This window comes from Dipodomys merriami, unplaced genomic scaffold (genome assembly GCF_024711535.1).
Source record: "Dipodomys merriami isolate MVZ:Mamm:240054 unplaced genomic scaffold, mDipMer1.0.p SCAF_76, whole genome shotgun sequence".
NCBI classification, from domain to species: Eukaryota; Metazoa; Chordata; class Mammalia; order Rodentia; family Heteromyidae; genus Dipodomys; species Dipodomys merriami.
The window spans coordinates 4,979,936-5,003,489 of NW_027206357.1; positions in this window are offsets into that span (position 1 = coordinate 4,979,936).

Sequence of the window (23,554 nt, forward strand, 5' to 3'; positions counted from 1 at the left end):
AAAAACCAAATAATCAAGTAACTCTTTTTTAAAACTTTTCTTAAATTTTTATTTTTTTAAAGAGTTTTCTGTTAATCTTTTTTTCTCATAATTTTTATTTTTGTGTGTGTATGTGTGTGTGTGTGTGTGTGTGTGTGTGTGTGTGTGTGTGTGTGTGTGTGTGTGTGTGTGTGTGTGTTTAATCTCATTTGAGCTTTTGGTCCTTTTTTATTGTTTTCATTTTTTTCTCTCTTTTTTTTGGATGACTTAATTACTGTTCTGCTCATCCCAAGATATATACCTGTCATCAATTATTAGACCTTATTCCCTATTGTGTACATACTTAATCCAGAAATTTATTACTAAATTCACAACCTCTTAGGCTTAACTTCTTTAAAAGCAGTATAATCGCTTTATACCTACATAATTATCAAGTAACTAATTTTAGTATTTTTTATTTTTTTTTGCTGTCTTGTTTCTTTCTATCCCCCCGCTACTCTCATCCTATCCTTTTCTTCTCTCGGTAGCATTTCTTTAAACATACATAATTTTTAAGTGTTTCACTTCTTAAATTTAGTTTTTGTTTTTCCAACTTGCATTTTTTAATTTTTTAATTTTTTTTTAATTTTAATTTTAATTTTTTGTGACCATACTGTACAGAGGGATTACAAGTACATGGGCAAGATAATGAGTACATTTCTTATCAAGCACTGTAGCCTCCTGCTTGGTTTACCCTTCACATCCCTTCCCACGCTCACCCACAGACCCCCACGCAATCATCCCACCCCACCCCCATAACCCAAACCAAAGTTGAAAAGTTCGTTTTAGACATATCAACTTGTACTTCTCATTGTTGCAACAGGTCCCCCTGTATCCTTAAACCACTTGTTTTTCCCCATCTCCTCCACAAATTATACCGACATCAAATATAGTGAAAGCAGGGGTTATTCTGTGGGGGAGAGACATACAAAGCAACAAAGAAATAATCTTATAAATGCTTTAGAAACAAAGGCATGAGAGAAAAAAAAACATTAAAATACATATCTAAGGGTTCATTTTCCTAACATAACATTATCTGACCATTTCTATTTGACTCATACATATACTAGATATTTGAAATAAGGGAAACCATGGGACCTATATTTCTTAGGGCTTGGCTTACTTCATTAAATATAATTTTTTCCAAGTCTTTCCATTTCCTAACAAATGGAGCAATGTCATTCTTTCTGATGGAGGCATAGAATTCCATTTTGTATATATACCCCATTTTCTTGATCCATTCATCTACTGAGGGGCAGGCATCTGGGTTGAATCCATATCTTAGCTATGGTAAATAATGCTGCAATAAACATAGTTGTGCTGGTAGATTTAGTGTGGTCTTGTTTGTAAACATTTGGGTAAATGCCCAAAAGTGGCATGGCTGGGTCATAGGGGAGCTCTATGTGAAGTATGCTGAGGAACCTCCATACTGCTTTCCAAGTGGTTGAACAAGTTTACACTCCCAACAACAAAGAAGTGAGGTTCCCTTCTCTCCACATCTCTTCCAGCATCTGTTGTTGTTAGAGTTCTTGATTTTTGCGATTCTAACTGGAGTGAGGTGGTATCTCAAAGTTGTTTTGATTTGAATTTTTTCATGGCTAGGGAGGTTGAGCATTTCTTCATGTGTCTATTGGCCATCTTCCTTTCCTCTTCAGAGAAGTTTCTCATGAAGTCTTTAGCCCACTTATTAAATGGGCAGTTGTTTCGTTGAGGATTTGTTGTTGGGGGACTTAATTTTTTGAGTTCCAAGTATATTTTAGATATGAGACCCTTGTCTGTTGTGTGGCTAGTGAAGATCTTCTCCAAATCCGTGATGCTTTCTATTGATCTTGCTAGCTATGTCCTTTGCCATGCAGAAGTTCTGCAACTTCATGCAATCCCATTTGTCCAAGCTTTCTTTGATTTTTTGTGTTTCTGGGTCTCTATTTAGAAAATTTCGGCATGTGCCAAGGAGACCTAGGGTTTCTCCTATTCCATCCTGTAATGTTTTCATATTGTCTGCTTTGGTTCTGAGGTCTTTGATCCATTTGGAGTTGATTCTGGTGTAGGGTGATATATAAGGATCTAGATTTAGTTTTCTACAAGTAGTTAACCAATTTTGCCAGCACCATTTACTGAAGAGGCTGTCTTTCTTCCATTGCATTTTTTTAGATCCCTTATCGAAGATTAGATGCCTATATGCCTGTAGGTTCATTGCTGGGTTTTCAATTCTATTCCATTGGTCCTGAGGTCTGTTCTTATGCCAGTACCAAGCTCTTTTGATTACTATGGCTTTATAGTAGAGTTTGAAATTTGCTATTGATATATCTCCAGCAGTGTTCTTTCCGTTGTGGAGAGTTTTTATTATTCGGGAACTTTTATTGTTCCATATGAATTTTTTGGATGGCCTCTTCTATTTCCTTGAAGAATAAGGTAGGAATTTTGATAGGTATCACGTTAAATTTGTAGATATCCTTGGGAAGTATTGCAATTTTCACGATGTTAATCTTTCCAATCCAGCAGCATGGGAGATTTTCTAATTTTCTAAGTTGTGTTTTGATATCCTTTTTCAAGGTTTTAAAGTTTTAATCGTAGAGGTCCTTCACTTCTTTGGTTAAGTTAATTCCTAGGTATTTTATTTTTTGTGGGGCTATTACAAATGGAGTTGCTTTCCTAATTTCAGCCCCACTTTTCTCATTGTTGGCATAAAGAAAAGCCATTGATTTTGGGGGTTAATTTTATACCCTGCTACTCTGCCAAAGTTTTGAATCAGCTATAGTAATTTGGCAGTGGAGTCTATGGGATTCGTTAAATAAAAGATCATGTCATCTGCAAAGAGGGAGAGTTTTATTTATTCTTTCCCTATTTGGATCCCCTTTATGTTTGAATCTTGTCTTATTGCTGTAGCTAGGCATTCTAATACTAGATTGAAGACAAGTGGAGAGAGTGGACATCCTTGTCTTTTTCCTGAGCTAAGAGGAAATGGATTTAGTTTTTTACCATTAAGTATAATGCTGGCTGTAGGTTTGTCATATACAGCCTTTATTGTATTGAGGAATGTTCCATGGATTCCTAATCTTTCCAAAAGCTTCATCATAAAGTGGTGTTGGATCTTGTCGAATGCTTTTTCTGCATCTATTGAGATAACCATGTGGTTCTTATTCTTGCTCCTGTTGATGAGATGAATAATAATAATTGATTTGCATATATTGAACTAGGTTTGCATCCCTGAAATGAATCTTGTGTGATCGTGGTGTATGAGTTTTTGGATGAATTTTTGAAGTCGATTGGGCAAAATTTTGTTGAGAACTTTTGCATCAATGTTCATCAAAGAAATAGGTCTATAGTTTTCATTCTTTGATGAGTCCCTGCTTGGTTTGTGATGACGGTAATTATGGCTTCATAGAATGTGTTTGGTAGTGCACTTTCTCTTTCAATTTCATTGAAGAGTTGAAGGAGTATTACTGTGAGCGCTGTTTGAAGGCCTTTGAAAATTCCGCTGTAAAACCATCTGGTCCTGGACTTTTCTTAGCTGGGAGGTCTTTTATTGCTGTTTATATTACAATGCTTGATTGGGGCCTGTTCAGATGGTTTAACTCATCTTGGTTTTGTTTTCGCATGTCAATATTTGCTAGGAAAAAGTCCATTTCTGTCCATTTCTCAAACTTATTAGCATAAAGTTTTGAGAAGTATTCCCTTATAATGTTCTGAATCTTGGTTGTTTCCGTGGTGATGTTTCTATTCTCATCTCTGAGTATATGTGTTTGGGTGTGTTCTCTTCTTTTTCTGATAAGATTTGCTAAGGGTCTGTCAATTTTGTTAAGTTATTTGAAGAACCAACTCTTAGTTTTGTTGATTCTTTCTATAGTTTTTTTTTAATTCTAATTCATTTAATTCTGATTTAATTTTAATTATTTCTTTCCATCTACTGGATTGGGGTTTATCTTGATGCTCTTTTTCAAGGAGGTTTAGATTTGTCATTAAATTGTTGGTTTCAGATCTCTCCAATTCGTTGATGTAGGAGTTCCGAGCTATAAACTTGCCTCTGAGTACTGCTTTTGCTGTGTTCCAGAGGAGCAGATAATTTGTGTGTTTATTTTTGTTGAATAGCATGAACAATAGTATTTCCTTTCTAATCTCTTCTATGACCCACTCATGATTCAGCAGTGTGTTGTTCAGCCTCCATATGATACCGGACTTTTTTTGGTGGCTTTGGTGTTGAGTTCTAATTTTGTTTCCTTCTGGTAAGAGATAATTCAAGGTATAACTTCAATGTTTCTGAATTTAGACAAGTTTGCTTTGTGGCCTTAAATGTGGTCTATTTTAGAAAACGTTCCATGTGCTGCTGAAAAAAACGTGTATTCTGATGCTTCTGGGTAAAATATTTGGTAGATGTCTGTTAAATCTACTTTATCTATGCAGCTGCTTAGATCTGCGATTTCTCTGTTGAGTTTTTGCCGTGTTGATCTATTTTGTGGGGAGAGTGGTGTGTTAAAAACCCCAACAATTAATGTCTTTGGATCTTTGTGGGATTTGAGGGAAGGTAGTGTTTCTTGGATAAATTTGGGTGCTCCGTTGTTTGGCGAATAGGTCTTTTGAATTGAAATATCTTCCTGAAGGAAAGTTCCCTTAATTAGTATGTATCGACCTTCTTTATCTCTTCTCACAAATTTTAATTTGAAGTCTATTTTATCTGATATTAGGATTGCATCTCCCGCCTGTTTATGAGGGCCGTTTGCTTGGTAGATTTTGCTCCAGCCTTTAAATTGAAAATGTGTTTGTTTTTACGGGCAAGATGTGACTCCTGAAGACAGTAGATAGAACGGTCTTGTTTTTTAATCCAACTAGACTGTCTATGTCGCTTAATTGGAGAGGTAAGTACACTAATGTTGATAGATAGGACTGAGAGGTACTTGGCAATTCCTGCCATGTTATCCATCTTCTTGGGGGCTGTTAAAACTGGGTTCTTCCTATGGTTCTTGGATTCTCAGTTTGGTGCAGTTTCTTGGCCTTTATTATGTTCTTGTTGGTTTTCTATGTTTAGGATATCTTTAAGAATCTTTTGTAGGGCTGGTTTGGTGGAGATGTATGGTTTCAATTTTTCTTTGCTATGGAAGGTTTTTATTTGGCCTTCAGTTATGAAGGAGAGTTTAGCTGGGTGCAGTATTCTTGGTTGATAGTTGTTTGATTTTAGGGCATGGCATACATCATTCCAGACTCTTCTTGCTTTGATTGTCACTGCTGAGAAATCTGAGTTGATTCTAATGGTTTTCCTTTATAGGTGATTAATCTTTTCTCCTTGACAGCTTTAAGGATTTTTTCCTTGGTCTGTGTTGATCCTGTGTGGATTATAATATGAAGGAGGGATGTCCTATTCTGGTCTGGTCTATTTGGAATTCTATAAGCTTCTTGTATCTGAATCGGCCTATCTTTTTGCATGTTTGGTAAGTTCTCTGCTAGGATCCTGTTACACAAATTTCCTAGACCATTAACTACTGTTTCTAGATATTCCTCTTCACATATTATCCTTAGATTAGGCCTTCTAGTGGTGTCTTCTAAGTGTTTGATAGATCTATCATATTTCTTGAACTTGTCTTGGATGGTTGTACGTTCTTTCTCTAAAATATCTAGGCTGTCTTCGATCCCCGAGATTCAATCTTTTGTATGGTGTAACCTGCTGTCAAGACTTTCTACTTTGTTTTTTATTTCTTTTTCTTCTAATTGGTCAGCTTTGATGGCTTCAAATTCTTTGTTGAAGCTTTGTTTTAGATCTTATATGTACTTTTTTACTTCATTAATTTGGTGTTCAGTGTTTATTCTCAGTTCACTTAGTTGATTGGTTATGGTTTCCTTGGACTCCCATTCCTTCTGTTGGGTTCCATTCAGCATTCTCTTTTTAGTCTCCCTGACTTCCTTAGCTCTTTGTTAATGGATCCCATGAATGCCTTTAGTGATCTTTGTGTATTCTCATCCTGCTCTCTCAATTCCTGTCTTACTCTTTGCTTAGCTTCTTCCCGCTCCCGTTCCTGCCATTCCTCTAGTTCTCTTTGAGTGTTCTCAGCCTGTTCACACCATTCCTGCCTTTGTCTTTGAGTATTCTCTAGCTGCTCACACATATCCTGTATTAGGTTTTTGTGTAGCTTCCTCACGCTCATGATATTCCTGTATAAACCTTTGGATTGCCTCCTCTCTCTCCCTCTCACGCTCATACAGAGTCCTTTGTATGTTTTCATTCTTTTCATTTATCGTGTTTGCCAGCAGTGTTTGCAGAGCATTTTGAGAACTCTCCTCTAGATTATTCATTATCTGTTCTGTCCCCTGATTATCAAGAGTGGGGGTTGAGATACCCGGACTTGCCCTTTTTCTTGTATTTTTCCGGCTTACTCTGCCCATTTGGGATGAAAATAACACCAGTTTTGTCCTAGAACACTTTCTTAAGGCATGCATCATCCAGAGTCTAAATTTGCACAGTCAATAGTCTACAGATACAGTCTAGTTCAACATATTTATCTATTCAACATCAAACAACTGTATATGAATGGGCTACGAACCGCAAAGGAGATTTTGGAAGACCAGAAATTGTTAAGGTTAGGGAGAGAAGGGGGTAAAAAATGGGAATAGAATGAATTGGGAAGGCACTGGGAGAGTTAACTAAGTCCTAATCTCAAAGCAGGAAATAGGTTGGGTAGGATAAAAGTAGAGAGAGAGAAAAAAAGAAGAAAGAGAAAGGGAAAAGAGACCAGAAAAAATGGAAAATTAAAAATTAATAATATTGTGCCGAAACAAAAAAAATCTATCTAGAGTAGAACGTGAATATAATGAGAGAAGGGGAGGGCTATAAAGGAGATGTGAAAAACTTAAAAATAAAAATGCTTGGGGCTGGGAAGGTGGCTCAGTGGTAGAGCGCTTGCCTTGCATGCCTGAGGCCCTAGGTTCGATTCCCAGAACCACATAAGCAAAAAGAAAAAAGCTGGAAGTGGCGCTGTGGCTCAAGTGGTAGAGCACTAGCCTTGAGCTGAAGAGCTGAGGGACAGGGCCCATGCCCAGAATTCAGGCCCCACAACCGGACCCAAAATAAATAAATAAATAAATAAAAATGCTTAAAATATTATATAGGAATAAAGATGTAGTACTGCTATTAAGGAATTTAAGTCTCAGAGATTTTGAATTGAGTAATAAATTTTTGGATTAAGTGTGTACACAAATGGAAATAGGGTCTAATAGTCAACTACGGGTTTATCTAAGGATGTGCAGGACAATAATTAAGTCACATAAAGAAGAACAAAACAGAGGAAAACATGAAAAGGGTAAGAAAGGAAGAAAAAAATCAGACATTCAGTAGAGCTAAACAAAAAACAAAAAGATAATTAAAAAAAGGAGAAAGAATACAAAAAATAAAAAGAAAAACGCACACACACATGTATCCCTAAAATAAAAATTATAAGAGAAAAAAAAGTTTCTAGAAAACAATTTTTTTCAAAAAATGTAAAAATTAAAGATTAAAAGAAGTATAAAAAATGTTGTTTGATTTTTGTGTCTCCCTTGTGTCTGTATCCAGCCTCTTTTTGGAATTCTCTGGACTGCTTGTGGTCCTGTGGCTTGGTTGGTTACTTAAGTCAATTTTTTGGAACAGGCAGAAAAATGCTCTGCTTTCACCCAGGATTTTGCAATCCTCCTCCAAGGCTAGTTCAATAGGAGGCAGATCTGCTTTGAGTATCACAAAAGAGGGAGATGCTGTGATGAGGCTAGGTTCTTGGTAGAGTTGAGGTCTTTCAGCAAACAGTAGCTTTTCCCTGAGGGGCGAGTTTGTGAGAAACAGAGCCCAGACTGGAGCCTTTCTCAGGGTTTCTGTTTACCGAATTTCAATTGATTGTCCAGGCTGCTAAAGGGAGGGGAAGCCTCTGGCTCTGATTACCCAGTGAAGAAAGCCACTCCTAGGGCTAGCGCCCCAGCTGAGTGACTTTTCCCTGGGTGGAGCTGAGTCTGGCAGGTCACGCTGTTAAGTTCTTGGGACCTGCTAAAGGACTCTAGTTTAATTTCAAGGCCTGAGTTGGAGCTAGCAGCTCGGCCAAGCTTAGTCAGTATCCAAGATGGAAATCTCCATTCCTGGGGGGAGGATGGGTGGCCTTCCCTCCTCTGCTCCCTGAGGAGTGAGGACATCAGGCTTCTACTCACGCCCATTCTTGGTTCCTGAGTCATCTCTGGTCTGCAATCTGCAGGATGAAGATGTCCATTCCTTGTAGGTTCTTGCTGGTATTGAGTAGAATCTGCTTGCCTGCTGTGTCTGGCTCCTTCGTTCAGGACTCTCTGTGATTCAGGTATGGCATCTGCGGCCCCACCAACACCACTGCCTCTACCGCCGCAGCTGCTGGCAAAAGCTCAGAGCTATCTCCTTGCCTGAATTTTCCCTCCCTGGCCTAACTCTCGGACCTGTGTTGGCACATTGGTGTGACTTTCTGGCTTAGGACTGTTCACTGGAACTCTAAAACTACTTTCTATGGGAGAGCTTGTTTAGTCTCCAGCTTCTCCTCCACCATCTTATACAGTCACCCCTCTTTTTTTTATATTTCTCTCCTGTCATTCTGTCCAATCCATTTTCCTCTCTGAGATTAGGAATTTGTTAAATTTACGCTCCTTTTACCCCTCCACATCCCTCTAGTACTATTTGTCCCCACATTTCTCCCTAAAGCTAATAATTTCTGGTTTGCCAAATCATTTTTTGTTGTTTGTAGCACAGTAATACATAGTTGTTTGATGTTGAATAGATTGTATCTGTTGAATTAGATTGTATCTGAAGCCATTTTGATTGTGCAATTATAGGACTCTGGCTGATGCTTGCCTTAAAATAATGTTCTAGCACAAAATTGGTGTTACCTTCATACTAAATGGGCAGAAAAAGCTGAAAAGAACAATAAAAATGGCAAGTCCAGGTATCTCAACTCCCACTCATGTTAATCAGGTGACAAAATTGTAATGAATATTCCAGAGAAGCTCCATAAAAACCTGTACATACACTACTAGCAAACATGGTGAATGAAATGATTGACCTTGCAAAGGACTCAGTGTGAGCGTGAAAGGGACTGAAAGGAGGCAAACCAAAGATTAATACAGGAATCATGTAAGTATTAGGAAGTTGCTTAAAGATTAATGCAGGAATTGCATAAGCAGGTTGAAAAAAGTCAAAGATAAATACAGGAAATGCATGAGCAAGCAGAGCACAGCCATAGAGAATTACTGGAATTGTGTGAACATGACGAAACTAATCAAAGAGCAATACAGGAATTATGAGAGCAGGATGAGACTAGACAAAGATAAATAGAGGCAGTCACAGAATCCATAAACAGACTGCTGAAGGAAGTCAGGGAGACCACAAATGGAATGCTGAATGTAGCACTACAGAAAGAATGGGTGTCCAGGGAAACCATAACCAATAAACTAAGTGATTTGAGAAACTGAACACAAAATTAAGGAAGTAAAGAATTTCATACAAGATCTAAAACAAAGCTCCAACAAAATTTTAGAAGCCATCAAAGCCAACCAATTAGAAGAAAAAGAAATTTTAAAAAAAGTAGAAAGTCTTGACAGTAGGTTAGAACATCCAGAAGATTGAATCTCGGGGATTAAAAACGGCCTATATATTATAGACAAAAAACATAAAACTATGCAAGACAAACCCAAAAAATATGATAGATCTATTCAACATTTGGAAGACACCATCAGAAGGCCTAATCTGAGGATATGGGTGTAGAGGAGCACCTAGAAAAAGAAGTTAATGGTCCAGAAAACTTATTTAACAGAAACCTAGCAGAGAACTTCCCATACATACAAAAAGATAGGCCTATTCAGATATAAGAAGCTTATAGAACCCCAAATAGACCAGACCAGAACAAGATAACCCACTGTCACCTTATAATCTTCACAGGATCAATTCAGACCAAGGAATGGAGCCTTAAAGATCTCAAGGAGAAAAGAACAATCACCTATAAACAGAAACCAAGTAGAATCATCCCAGATTTCTCAGCAGAGCCGATTAAAGCAAGAAGAGCCTAAAATGGTGTAAGCCATGCAATAAGGCAAACAATTAACAAACAAGAATACTGTACCCAGCTAAACTATCCTTCATAACCGAAGGTCAAATAAAAAGTTTCCATAGCAAAGAAACATTGAAACAATATATCTCCACCAAACCAGCCTTACAAAAGACAAAATATCCTACACATAGAAAACCAACAAGACCACAGTAAGAGCCAAGAAACAGTATCCAAAGGAATAAAATCAGAACTCAACACCCTTTGTGATAAAAGACCTATAAAAACTATGAATCCAGTCAACATTCCTCAATACCATAAAGGCAGTATATGACAAACCTACAGCCAGCATTGTACTTAATGGTGAAAACCTAAAGCCATTTCTTCCTAACTCAGGAACGAGACAAGGATGTCCACTCTCTCCATTTCTTTTCAATTTAGTATTAGAATGCCTAACTACAGCAAAAGACAAGATGCAAACATAAAAGGGAACCAAATCGGGAAAGATGATTTAAAACTCTCCCTATATGCAGATGACATGATGTTATATTTAAATAATCCCACCGACTCCACTCCGAAATTATTCATGCTGATTCAAACGTTGGCAAAGTTACAAGGGAAAAATTAACTCTTGAAATCAATGGATTTTTTGTATGCCATCAATGAGAAAACCTGGCTGAAATCAGGAAAGCAACTCCATTCATAATAGCCCACAAGAAATAAAATACCTAGGTATTAACTTAATCAAAGATGTGAGGTATCTTTATGATGCAAACATTCAAAACCTGAAAAAGGAAAGAAAAATGGAACTTAGAAATTGGAAACACCTACCATGCTCCTGGATTTGTAGAGTCAAATCCTGAAAATGGCAATACTTCCCTAGGCTATCTACAAATTCAATGTGATGCTTATCAATATTACAAAATCATTCTTCAAGAAAATAGAAGAGGAATTCCAAAAATTCATATGGAACAATAAAAGACTCTGAAGAGCAAAAATGTTCAACAGAATGAATAGTGCTAGAGGAATATCAATACCAAATTTCAAACTCTACTACAAAGCCATTGTAATCAAAACAACTTGGTACTGACACAAGAACAGACCTCAGGACCAATGGAATAGAATTGAAAACCCAGAAATGAACCCACAGATCTGTAGCCACCTAATCTTCAATAAGGGAGCTAAGAAATACAATGGAAGAAAGAACTTCTTCTGTAAATGGTGCTGACAAAATTGGTTAATCACTTGTAGAAAACTAAAGCTAGATCCATATATATCACACTGAAGGGGAAACAAAGGAGGAGGCTACAATGCTTGATAAGAAATGTACTTATTATCTTGCCATTGTAATTGAAACCACTCTGTACAGTATATTCACAATAAAATAAATAAAAATTTAAAAAAGGAATCCACCCCAAATGAATGAAAGACCTCAGAGTCAAAGCAGACACCCTGAAAACATTGCAGGACAAACTAGGAGGTAACTTATGTGTCCTTGGCTCAGGCTGAAATTTTCTTAATAGAGACCCAGAAACACAACAGATCAAAGAAAGGTTGGACAAATGGAATTGCATGAAATTGCAGAGCTTCTGCATGGCAAAGCACATAGCTAGCTAGATCAATAGAAAGCCTACAGATTGGGAGAAGATCTTCACTAGCCATACAACGGACAAGGGTCTCATATCTAAAATATAGCTGGTACTCGAAAAATTAAATCCCCAACAACAAATCCTCAAAGAAGGAACTGCCCAATAAATAAGTGGCTAAAGACTAAAGAGAAACTTCTCTGAAGAGGAAGGAAGGATAGCCAATAGATTCATGAAGAAATGCTGAACCTTCTTAGCTATAAAAGAAATTCAAATCCAAACTCCAATGAGATACCACCTCACCCAGTTAGAATGGCTATAATGCAGAACTGTAATAACAAGACAAGCTGTACAGGATGTCGGTGGGACTGAAATCTTGTTCAACCATGCTGGAATGTAGCATGGAGGTTCCTCAAAAGACTCCAAATAGAGCTCCCCTATGACACAGCAATCCCACTTTTGGGCATTTACCCAAATGATCAAAAACAAGCCCATACTATAGCTATCAGCACCACTATGTTTATTGCAGTATTATTTACCATACCTAAGATATGAAACCAACCCAGATGTCCATCAGTAGATGAATGGATCGATAAAATGTGGCAACCACACTTGATAAGAATTGTACTTTTTATATTGTCCATGTAATTGTAACTCTTCTGTATGGTATTCTTACAATAAAAAAATTGTTATATATACACAATGGAATTCTATGCCTCCATCAGAAAAAACGACTTTCCCCCATTTGTTAGGAAATGGAAAGAGTTGGAAAAAATTGTATTAAGTAAAGTAATCCAGGCCAAAAGTAAGTAGCTTCCATGGTTTCCCTTATTTGCAATAACTAGTATATGTCGGAGATAAACACAAACTGTCAGACAAGTTGATTTTAGGTGAAATGAACACCAAGATAAGGACTCACATCGTTTTTCTTTCTTGCTGTTGTTTCTACCATATTTACAAGATGATTCCTTTGTTGCTTTTTATGTCCCTCCCCCACGAAATAACCTCTATTTTCACTGTATTTGATGTTGATATAATTTGGGGAAGGGAAGGAAAAAACATATTGGGATTCATGTGAACCCATTGCAACAATGACATATACAAGACTTTGTGTTGAAAATCGAACTTTACAACTTTGGTACAGGGGGATGGGGGGCAGAAAGGGAGATGGGAAGGGATGGGATGGAGAAAGAAGAGAGGAGGCAACAATGCTTAATAAGATATGTACTCATTACTTTGTTCATGCAATTGTAAACCTTTGGTACATATTTTCACATTGAAAAATCATGAAATAATAAAGTAAAAATCCATGCCAATTTTTTTTGCATGTCGTGGGGCTTGAACATTGGGCTTGGGCACTGTCCCTGTGCTCTTCAGCTCAAGAATAACACTGTACCACTTGAGACACAGTGCCATTTCTAGTTTGCAAGAGATATATTGGCGCTAAGAGTCTCATAGTCTTTTCTACCCAGGCTGGATTTGAACCACTATCCTCAGATCTCAGCCTTTTGGGTAGCCAGGATTTCAGCATGAGCTACCAAAGCCCAGATTCAAGACAAGTTTAAAAAAGCAAGCTTATTGAACCTTCTGGCTTTTTCTAATAAACAATGTTATTTTTCGGCATTAATTTATAACTGTGAGTAATTTTTAGGTGTAACTTGGAATTTTTTAGTAGAATGAAATATAACTGTTACTATTACTCAGTATCTCACAAAACCACTGTAATTGACTTTCCCCAAAAGCAATTATTACATACGATATTACTCATCATTATTATTACACTCTATATTACATGTAGTGTGAAGTGAAAATAGTTTGGACGATTTCGTATAAATTAGTAGATGCTACTTTAGTATTATAAATTCAGAACTGTGATTTTAAATGAAGGAAAGAGGATTTCCAAGTTAAAATGAAATATAAATATGTAATGTGTCCCAACTGAATAAAAAATTCTGAGTTCATAAAGACAAAAATATTTTCTTTACACTAAATTCTTTGAAGTAATTCCATTGGAAATACTGAAACAAGAGGAGGAAGAATTAAAATCATGTCAAACATTCCTAAGCCAGAGAATCACACCAAGTGTGCCATCAGAGGACCGAGAGTTAGTCCAGAGAGGGGAAACCCAGGCAAGAAGACAGATCTGAGCGCTTGCCAGCAGCCACCGCAGCGGCCGCAGCGTTGGCTGTGGCAGCGGTGGCGGTGGTGAACACAGGGAACCATACCTGAGCCACAGAGAGTCCTGGACGAAGGAGCCAGACCCAGCGGGCGAGCAGATTCTACTCAACACCAGCAAGAACCGACAAGGAGCAGACACCTTCATCCTGCAGTTCACAGACCAGAGACGACCCAGGAATCAAGACTCAGCGTGAGTAGAAACCCGTGGTCCTCACTCCTTCCCAGGGAGCAGAGTAGGGAAGGCCACCCCTCCACCCCCCCAGTACGGAATCTCCATCTTGGATACCTACAAAGCTCGGCGGAGCTGTTAGCTCCAACTCAGGCCTTGGAATAAAACGAGTCATTTAGCAGGTCACAAGAACTTAATGACGGCATGACCTTCCAGACTCAGCTCCACCCAGGGAAAAGTCACCCAGCTGGGGCGCCAGCCCTAGGAGTGGCTTTCTTCACTGGGTAATCAGAGCCAAAGGTTGCCCCTCCCTCTAGCATCCTGGACAATCAATTGAAATTCAGTAAACAGAAACCCTGAGAATGGCTCCAGGCTGGGCTCTGTGAGTTTTTCACAAAATAGCCCCAGGGAAAAGCTACTGTTTGTTGAAAGGCCTCAACACTACCCAGAACCTAGCCTCATCACTGCATCCCCCTCTTTTGTGATTCTCAAAGCAGATCAGCCTCCCATTAAATTAACCAGGGAGGAGGATCTCAAAATCCTGGGTAAAGCAGAGCATTTTTCTACCTGTTCGAACATACTGACTTAAGAAACCAACCAAGCCACAGGACCACAAGCAGACCAGAGACTCCAACAAGAGGCTGGTTACAGACACAAGGGAGATACAGGATTTTTCCCACCCCTCCCAAAAAAAGTCAAAGAACTTTTCTTCTTCTTCTTCTTCTTCTTCTTCTTCTTCTTCTTCTTCTTCTTCTTCTTCTTCTTCTTCTTCTTCTTCTTCTTCTTCTTCTTCTTCTTCTTCTTCTTCTTCTTCTTCTACTTCTTTTCCTTTGGTACCTTATATAAGAAATTTTTTGTTCTTTTCTAAAACTTTTTTTAATCTTTAATTTTTGCCTTTTTTGAAAAAAAAATTGTTTTCCAGTAACCTTTTTTTCCTCTTATAAATTTTATTTTAGGGATACCTGAATGTGCATTTTCTTTCTTTTTTTGTCTTCTTTCTCTTTTTTTTTCTTTTTAAATTATCTTTTTGTTTTTTGGTTTAGCTCTACTGAATTTCTGATCTTTTTTTCATCCTTTCTTATCCTTTTCACCTTTTCCTCTCTTTTGTTCTTCTTTATGTGACTTAACTCTTGTCCTGCACATCCTCACATAAACCCGTAGTTAACTAGTAGACCCTATCCCCCATTGTGTACACACTTAATCCACAAATTTATTACTCAATTCAAAACCTCTGAGACTTAAATTCCTTAATAGCAGTACTACCTCTTTATACCTACATAATATTGTAAGCATTTTTATTTTTATGTTTTTCACATCTCCTCTTTATACCTATATAATATTTTAAGCATTTTTATTTTTAAGTTTTTCACATCTCCTCTATGTCCCTCCCCTTCCCTCAATATATTCACGTTCTTCTCTAAATAGATTGTTTTCAGAAGCCAATAATATTATTATTTTTTACTTTTCTATTTTTTCTGACTCTTATTTTCCCTTTCCCTTTCTTCTTTTTTCTCTCTCTCTACTTTCATCCTGCCCAACCTATGTCCTGCATTGAGATTAGGACTTAGTTAACTCTCCCTGTGCCTCCCCGCACAAATCTATTCGTATTTATTACCCACATCTCTCACTAAACCTAATAATTTCTGGTTTTCCAAATTCTTCTCTGTGGTTTGAAGCCCATTAACATATAGTGGTTTGATGTTGAATAGATGTATTCGTTGAACTAGATTGTATCTGTAGACTATTGACTGTACAAATTCAGACTTTGGTTGATTGTTGCCTTAAGATAGTGTTAGAGCAAAAAACTGGTTTTATTTTCATCTCAAATGGGCAGAGTAAGCCGGAAAAACACAAGAAAAATGGCAAATCCGGGTATCTCAACTCCCAATCTTGATAATCAGGGGACAGATCAGATAATGAATAATCCAGAGGAGAGTTCCCAAATAGCTCTACAAACATGGTTGGCAAACATGATAAATGAAAAGATTGAAAACATACAAAGGACTCTGTATGAGCATGATAGGGAGAGAGAGGAGGCAATCCAAAATTTATACAGGAATATCATAAGCGTGAGGAAGCTACTCAGAAAATGATACAGGATTTGCATGAGCAGCTTGAGAATACTCAAAGAGAAAGGCAGGAGGGCTGGAAAGGTGGCTCAGTGGTAGAGCACTTGCCTTGCATGCATGAGGCCCTGGGTTCGATTCCTCAGCCCACATAAGCAAAAAGAAAAGAGCCGGTAGTGGCGCTGTGGCTCAAGTGGTAGTGCTAGCCTTGAGCTGAAGAGCTGAGGGACAGCGCCCAGGCACAGAGTTCAGGCCCCACGACCGGACCCAAAAAAAAAAAAAAAAAAAGAATCAAAGAGAAAGGCAGGAATGGTGTGAGCAGACTGAGAACACTCAAAGAAAACTGCAGGAATCCCACGTACGGGAGGAAACTAATCAAAGAGTAATACAGGAATTGAGAGAGCAGGAAGAGAATACACAAAGATCACTAAAGGCATTCATGGAATTGATTAACAAAGAGCTGAAGGAAGTCAGGGAGACCACAAAGAGAATGCTGAATGGATCCCAACAGATGGAATGGGAATCCAAAGAAACCATAACCAATCAACTAAGTGATTTGAGAATTAACACTGAACACCAAATTAAGGAAGTAAAGAAATTCATACAAGATCTAAAACAGAGCTTCAACAAAGAATTTGAAGCCATTAAAGCTGACCAATTAGCAGGAAAAGAGATAAAAAACAAAGTAGAGACTCTTGACAGCAGGTTAGACCATGGAGAAGATCGAATCTCAGGGATTGAAGAAAGCATAGATATTATAGAGAATGAATACACAACCATCCAAGACAAGTCCAAGAAATATGATAGATCTATCCAACACTTGGAAGACAACATCAGAAGACCTAATCTGAGGATAATGGGTATATAGGAATGCATAGAGAGAGAAGTTAATGGTCTAGGAAATTTGATTAACAGGATTCTAGCAGAGAACTTTCCAAACATGCAAAAAGATAGGCCTAATTAGATAAAAGAAGCTTTTAGAAGTCCAAGTACGCCAGACTGGAACAGGATATCTCACTAAAACAATATAATCTGCAAAGCATCAACACAGACCAAGGAAAAGATCCTTAAAGCTGTCAAGCAGAAAAGATCAATCACCTATAAAGGGAAAACTATTAGAATCACCTCAGATTTCTCAGCAGAGACAATCAAAGCAAGAAGAGTCTGGAATGATGTATGCCATGCCCTAAGAACAAACAACTACCAACCAAGAATACTGTACCCAGCTAAACTTTCCTTCATAACTGAAGGCCAAATAAAAACCTTCCATATCAAAGAAAAATTGAAACAATATATCTCCACCAAAACAGCCCTACAAAAGTTTCTTAAAGTTGTCCTACACATAGAAAACAAACAAGACCACAATAAAGGCCATGAAACTGCCCCCAAACTGAGAATCCAAGAACCATAGGAAGAACCCAGATTTTGCAGCCAGCAAGTAGGTGGATAACATGGCAGGAACTCCCAAATACCTCTCAGTCCTATCTCTTAATGTCAATGGACTGAACTCTCCAATTAAGTGACATAGATTGTCTTGTTGCATTAAAAAACAAGACCCTTCTATTGGCTGCTTTCAGGAGTCACATCTTGCCCGTAAAAACAAACACATTTTGAATGTTAAAGGCTGGAACAAAATCTACCAAGCAATCGGCCCTCATAAACAGGCGTGAGTTGCAATCCCAATATCAGACAAAATAAACTTCAAATTAAAATTTGTGAGAAGAGATAAAGAAGGTCGCTACATACTAATTAAGGGGTCTCTCCTTCAGGAGGATATTACAATTCTAAATATCTACTCGCCAAAAACCGGAGTATGCAAATTTATCCAAGAAACACTACTTCCCCTCAAATCCCATATAGATACAAAGACATTAATTGTTGGGGATTTTAACACACCACTCTCCCCACTAGATAGATCAACTCGGCAAAAACTCAACAGAGAAACCGCAGATCTAAACAGCTGCATAGATCAACTAGACTTAACAGACATTTACCGAACATTTCACCAGCAGCATCAGAATACACGTTTTTCTCAGCAGCACTTGGAACGTTTTCTAAAATAGACCACATTTTAGGCCACAAAGCAAACTTGTCTAAATTCAGAAACATTGAAGTGATACCTTGAATTCTCTCTTACCAGAAGGGAACAAAATTAGAACTCAACACCAAAGCCACCAAAGAAAGTCCGGTATCATATGGAGGCTGAACAACACACAGCTGAATCATGAGTGGGTCATGGGAGAAATTAGAAAGGAAATTCAAATGTTCATGTTATTCAACAAAAATGAGCACACAAATTACCAGCTCCTCTGGGACAAAGCAAAGGCAGTTCTCAGAGGCAACTTTATACCTCTGAGCTCCTACATCAACAAATTGGAGAGATCTGAAACCAACAATTTAATGACAAATCTAAACCTATTGAAAAAGAGCATCAAGATAAATCCCTATCCAGTACATGGAAAGAAATAATTAAAATAAAATCAGAATTAAATGAATTAGAATCCAAAAAAACTATAGAAAGAATCAACAAAACTAAGAGTTGGTTCTTCGAAAAACTTAACAAAATTGACAGACCCTTAGAAAATCTTATCAGAAAAAGAAGAGAACACACCCAAATTAATAAACTCAGAGATGAGGATGGAAACATCACCACGGAAACAACCAAGATTCAGAACATTATAAGGGAATACTTCTCAAAACTTTATGCTAATAAGTTTGAGAATTTAACAGAAATTAATCATTTCCTAGCAAATATTGAAATGCCAAAACTAAACCAAGATGAGTTACACCATCTTAACATGCCCATATCAATCTTTTAAATAGAACCAGCAATAAGAGACCTTCCAGCTAAGAAAAGTCCAGGACCAGATGGATTTACAGCGGAATTTTACATGGCCTTCAAAGCTGAGCTTACACAAATACTCCTCCAACTCTTCAATGAAATTAAAAGAGAATGTTCACTACCAAACACATTGTATGAAGCCATTATAACCCTCATCCCAAAACCTGGCAGGGATTCATCAAAGAAAGAGAACTATAGACGTATATCTTTGATGAACATTGATTCAAAATTTCTCAACAAAATTTTGGCCAATCGACTTCAACAATTCATCCAAAAAATCATACACCATGATCAAACAGGATTCATTTCAGGGATGCAAAGCTGGTTCAATATACGCAAATCAATTAATATTATTCATCACATCAACAGGAGCAAGAATAAGAACCACATGGTTATCTCAATAGATGCAGAAAAAGCATTCGACAAGATCCAACACCACTTTATGATGAAGGTTTTGGAAAGATTAGAAATCCATGGAACATTCATCAATACAATAAAGGCTGTATATGATAAACCTACAGCCAGCATTATACTTACTGATGAAAAACTAAAGCCATTTCCTCTTAACTCAGGAACAAGACAAGGATGTGCACTCTCTCCACTTCTCTTCAATCTAGTATTAGCATGCCTAGCTACATCAATAAGACAAGATTCAAACATAAAGGGGATCCAAACAGGGAAAGAAGACATCAAACTCTCCCTCTTTGCAGATGACATGATCTTGTATTTAATGAATCCCATAGACTCCACTCCCAAATTACTAAAGCTGATTCAAAACTTTGGCAAAATAGTAGGGTATAAAATGAATGCCCCAAAATCAGTGGCTTTTCTGTATGCCAACAATGAGAAAAGTGGGGCTGAAATTAGGAAAGCAACTCCATTTGTAATAGCCCCACAAAAAATAAAATACCTAGGAATTAACTTAACGAAGGAAGTGAATGACCTCTATGATGAAAACTTTAAAATCTTGTAAAACAAATCAACACAGAACTTAGAAAATGGCAAAACCTCCCATGCTCCTGGATTGGAAAGATTAACATCGTGAAAATGGCAATACTTCCCAAGGCTATCTACAAATTCAGTGGGATACCTATCAAAATTCCAACCTCATTCTTCAAGGAAATAGAAAGGCAATCCAAAAATTCATATGGAACAATAAAAGACCCCGAATAGCAAAAACGCTCTTCAATGGAAACACATCAATACCAAATTTCAAACTCTATTATAAAGCCTTAGTAATCAAAACAGCTTGGTATTGACATAAGAACAGACCTCAGGACCAATAAAATAGAATAGAAAACCCAGAAATGAACCAAAAGACATATAGCCATCTAATCTTCGATAAGGGAGCTAAAACAATAGAATGGAAGAAAGACAGCCTCTTCAGTAAATGGTGCTGGCAAAATTGGTTAACTACTTGTAGAAAACTAAAGCTAGATCCTTATATATCACCCTGCACTACAATCTCCTCCAAATGGATCAAAGACCTCAGAACCAAAGCAAAAAATATGAAAGCATTACAGGATGGAATAGGAGAAACCCTAGGTCTCCTTGGCTCAGGCCGAAATTTTCTGAATAAAGAACCGGAAACACAACAAATCAAAGAAAGTTTGGACAAATGGATTTGCATGAAGTTGCAGAGCTTCTGCATGGCAAAGGACATAGCTAGCAAGATCAATAGAAAGCCCACGGATTGGGAGAAGATCTTCACTAGCCATACAATGGACAAGGGTCTCATATCTAAAATATACTTGGAACTCAAAAAATTAAATCCCCTAACACCAAATCCTCAAAGAAACAACTGCCCAATGAATAAGTGGGCTAAAGTCTTAAAGAAAAACTTCTCTGAAGAAGAAAGAAGGATGGCCAATATACACATGAAGAAATGCTCAACATCCCTAGCCATAAATGAAATGCAAATCAAAACAACATTGAGGTACAACCTCACTCCAGTTAGAATGGCAAAAATCAAGAACTCTAACAACAACAGATGCTGGAGGGGATGCGGACAGAAGGGAACCTTACTTCATTGTTGGTGGGAATGTAAACTTGTTCAACCAATTTGGAAAGCAGTATGTAGTTTCCTCAAAAGACTTCACGTAGAGCTCCCCTATGACCCAGTAATCCCACTTTTCGGCATTTATCCAAATGTTTACAAACAAGACCACACTAAAGCTACCAACACATCTAAGTTTATTGCAGCATTATTTACCATAGCTATGGTATGGAACCAACCCAGATGCCCCTCAGTAGATGAATGGATCAAGAAAATGGGGTATATATACACAATGGAATTCTATGCCTCCATCAGAAAGAATGACATTGCCCCATTTGTTAGGAAATGGAAAAACTTGGAAAAAATAATATTAAGTGAAGTAAGCCAGGCCCAAAGAAACATAGGTCCTATGGTTTCCCTTATTTGAAATATCTAGTATATGTATGAGTCAAGTGGAAAAGGTCAGATAATGTGATGTCAGGAAAATGAACCCTTAGACTTAACTAGACATATCACGAGAAAAGTCATTATGTAATCCATATTGCAACTGAGATAAGAGAAAAATCAGTCATAGTGATTCTGAATTTATTGTAAATGTTGATGTTTTTCATAAATTATTCCCTTTAGTTTGCATTTTCAAAATATTGTGTTACATGATGTACACCTTGGTAACTAATTTTGAATGCGTCCTTAAATTTTGTTCTGTGTATAATGTCTCTCTTCTGTTCCTAACCCATGAAAGGATTTTGATTCCAAAAACATTCTAATAACCACTGTTTATAATACAAAAAATCTCATAAGCATGTCACCAGTAAGCATTGGTTAACATTTTGATACCAGGGTCTCATGACTTATAAGGCCTATCTGCATGAGTTATATTGTACCTAGATTCCTCATCCTAAATTTATCCACTGTTAAAAAATGTTTATATCTTTATTTGTCACACATCAGAGATTAAATCTGAGTATAAAGCCTAAGGAAAACGATAAAGTAAGAATTTAGCTTTTCTGGATATAAAGTAAACAAAATGCAGCATAGAGTAACTCATGGGTTAAAGTCAATCTATCTCATCAAAACATTCTAAGCATTACCTTAGAATGTGTATTATTCTCATGAAGGAATGGGGAATATGAGAAGAGGAGTAACCAAGCAAAGTCTTCAAAATATATATATAACTTGGATTTATCTCTATATTTCGCTATAAACATTTCTGATAAAACTGTTTGAATAATTGATTTATAATATATCCTAGGTTCATATAACAAATTACATTCAGAAAATGGGATATAAAAATTAACTAAATAATGTCCTGGCAGAAAAAATGGCACCTCTATTCATGTGACACCCAGTTCTGTGGTATTTCATTATGCCTCCATTTAATGAATGTGATTGTTTAAATGTTTCATAAAGTAATCATTAAAATTGTTCAGTGTATTATAATCTAATTATTTACTATTTTATCCTAGATTCATTTAAGAACTTCCCATTCAATCATGACATACATCACATTCCATTGGTATTCAGATGGATAGGAATGAGTTTCTTAGGATCTTCTGCCATTTGGAGGTGGCAGGACCAGGATTCAAACTGTGGGCTCCAGATCCCACCCGAGGATAGGGAACTCACTGGTGTGTTCAAGAATAACAACAAGAACAATGATTAGGCAGGCACCAGTGGCTCTCAAAAGTCCTCTTTGATGCTTATAAGGTTGTGATAGGAGGATCATGGTCAAAGTCACCTTAGGCAGAAAAGTCCTTTAGTCCAACTTCAAGAGCAACAAAGCCAGAAGTATAGCCATATGACTCCAGTGTTGGAGGGCTAGCTTTAAGTAAAGCAGCTCATTGACTGTGCCCAGATGCTGAGTTCAAGGTCCAGGAGTGTCAACAAACAGACATACACAACAATCTGTGCAGCCATCTGCCTAAAGCAGATCACCCTCAGCAGCCTTTATTTACATTTTATTATGAGGCCAATGCAGGAACAGGCACAAACCCAGCAGGGGAAGAGAAAATCAGGTTTCTTAGAAGCAACCAGTATTCAGACAATTAAAATTGGGGACATAAAATGGTAGCATAATTATGTAAAAACTACCATTTAGAAAAAAATGAGGGGGCTCGGAATGTGGATTAGTGAGAGAGTGCTTGTCTACCATGCAAGAAGCCCTGGGTTTGATTCCTCAGTAGCACATTCAAGAAAAATCCAGAATTGGACTTGGATGTCAGGCGGAAAGAAGGGAACACTTCCCAGTCATGACGTCTTCTTCAGTGTGCCAGGACACCAACATGGCCTTCACACAACCACAGAACAGGAAGACTGTATCTTTCCCATTTCTCAGGCAGCCGAGGGCCCCAGAGTCAAGAGGGCAGAGCCAGTTTCTAACTCAGGTGCTTGGAGCCAGAATAGAAAGGGCTCTGACTCTCCTTGGACTGGGGATTTGCCTTAATGATGTGGAGAATGAAGAAAGGAGAATGGACTGGCAAAGGTAGAAGGGCCTTCAAATCTGACAGATGGAGAGTCAAAAACCCACTCCTGATCTTAGCTATGGTAAATAATGCTGCAATAAACATAGTTGTGCTGGTAGCTTTAGTGTGGTCTTGTTTGTAAACATTCTGGTAAATGCCCAAACGTGGGACTGCTGGGTCATAGGGGAGCAATATGTGGAGTCTTTTGAGGAACCTCCATACTACTTTCC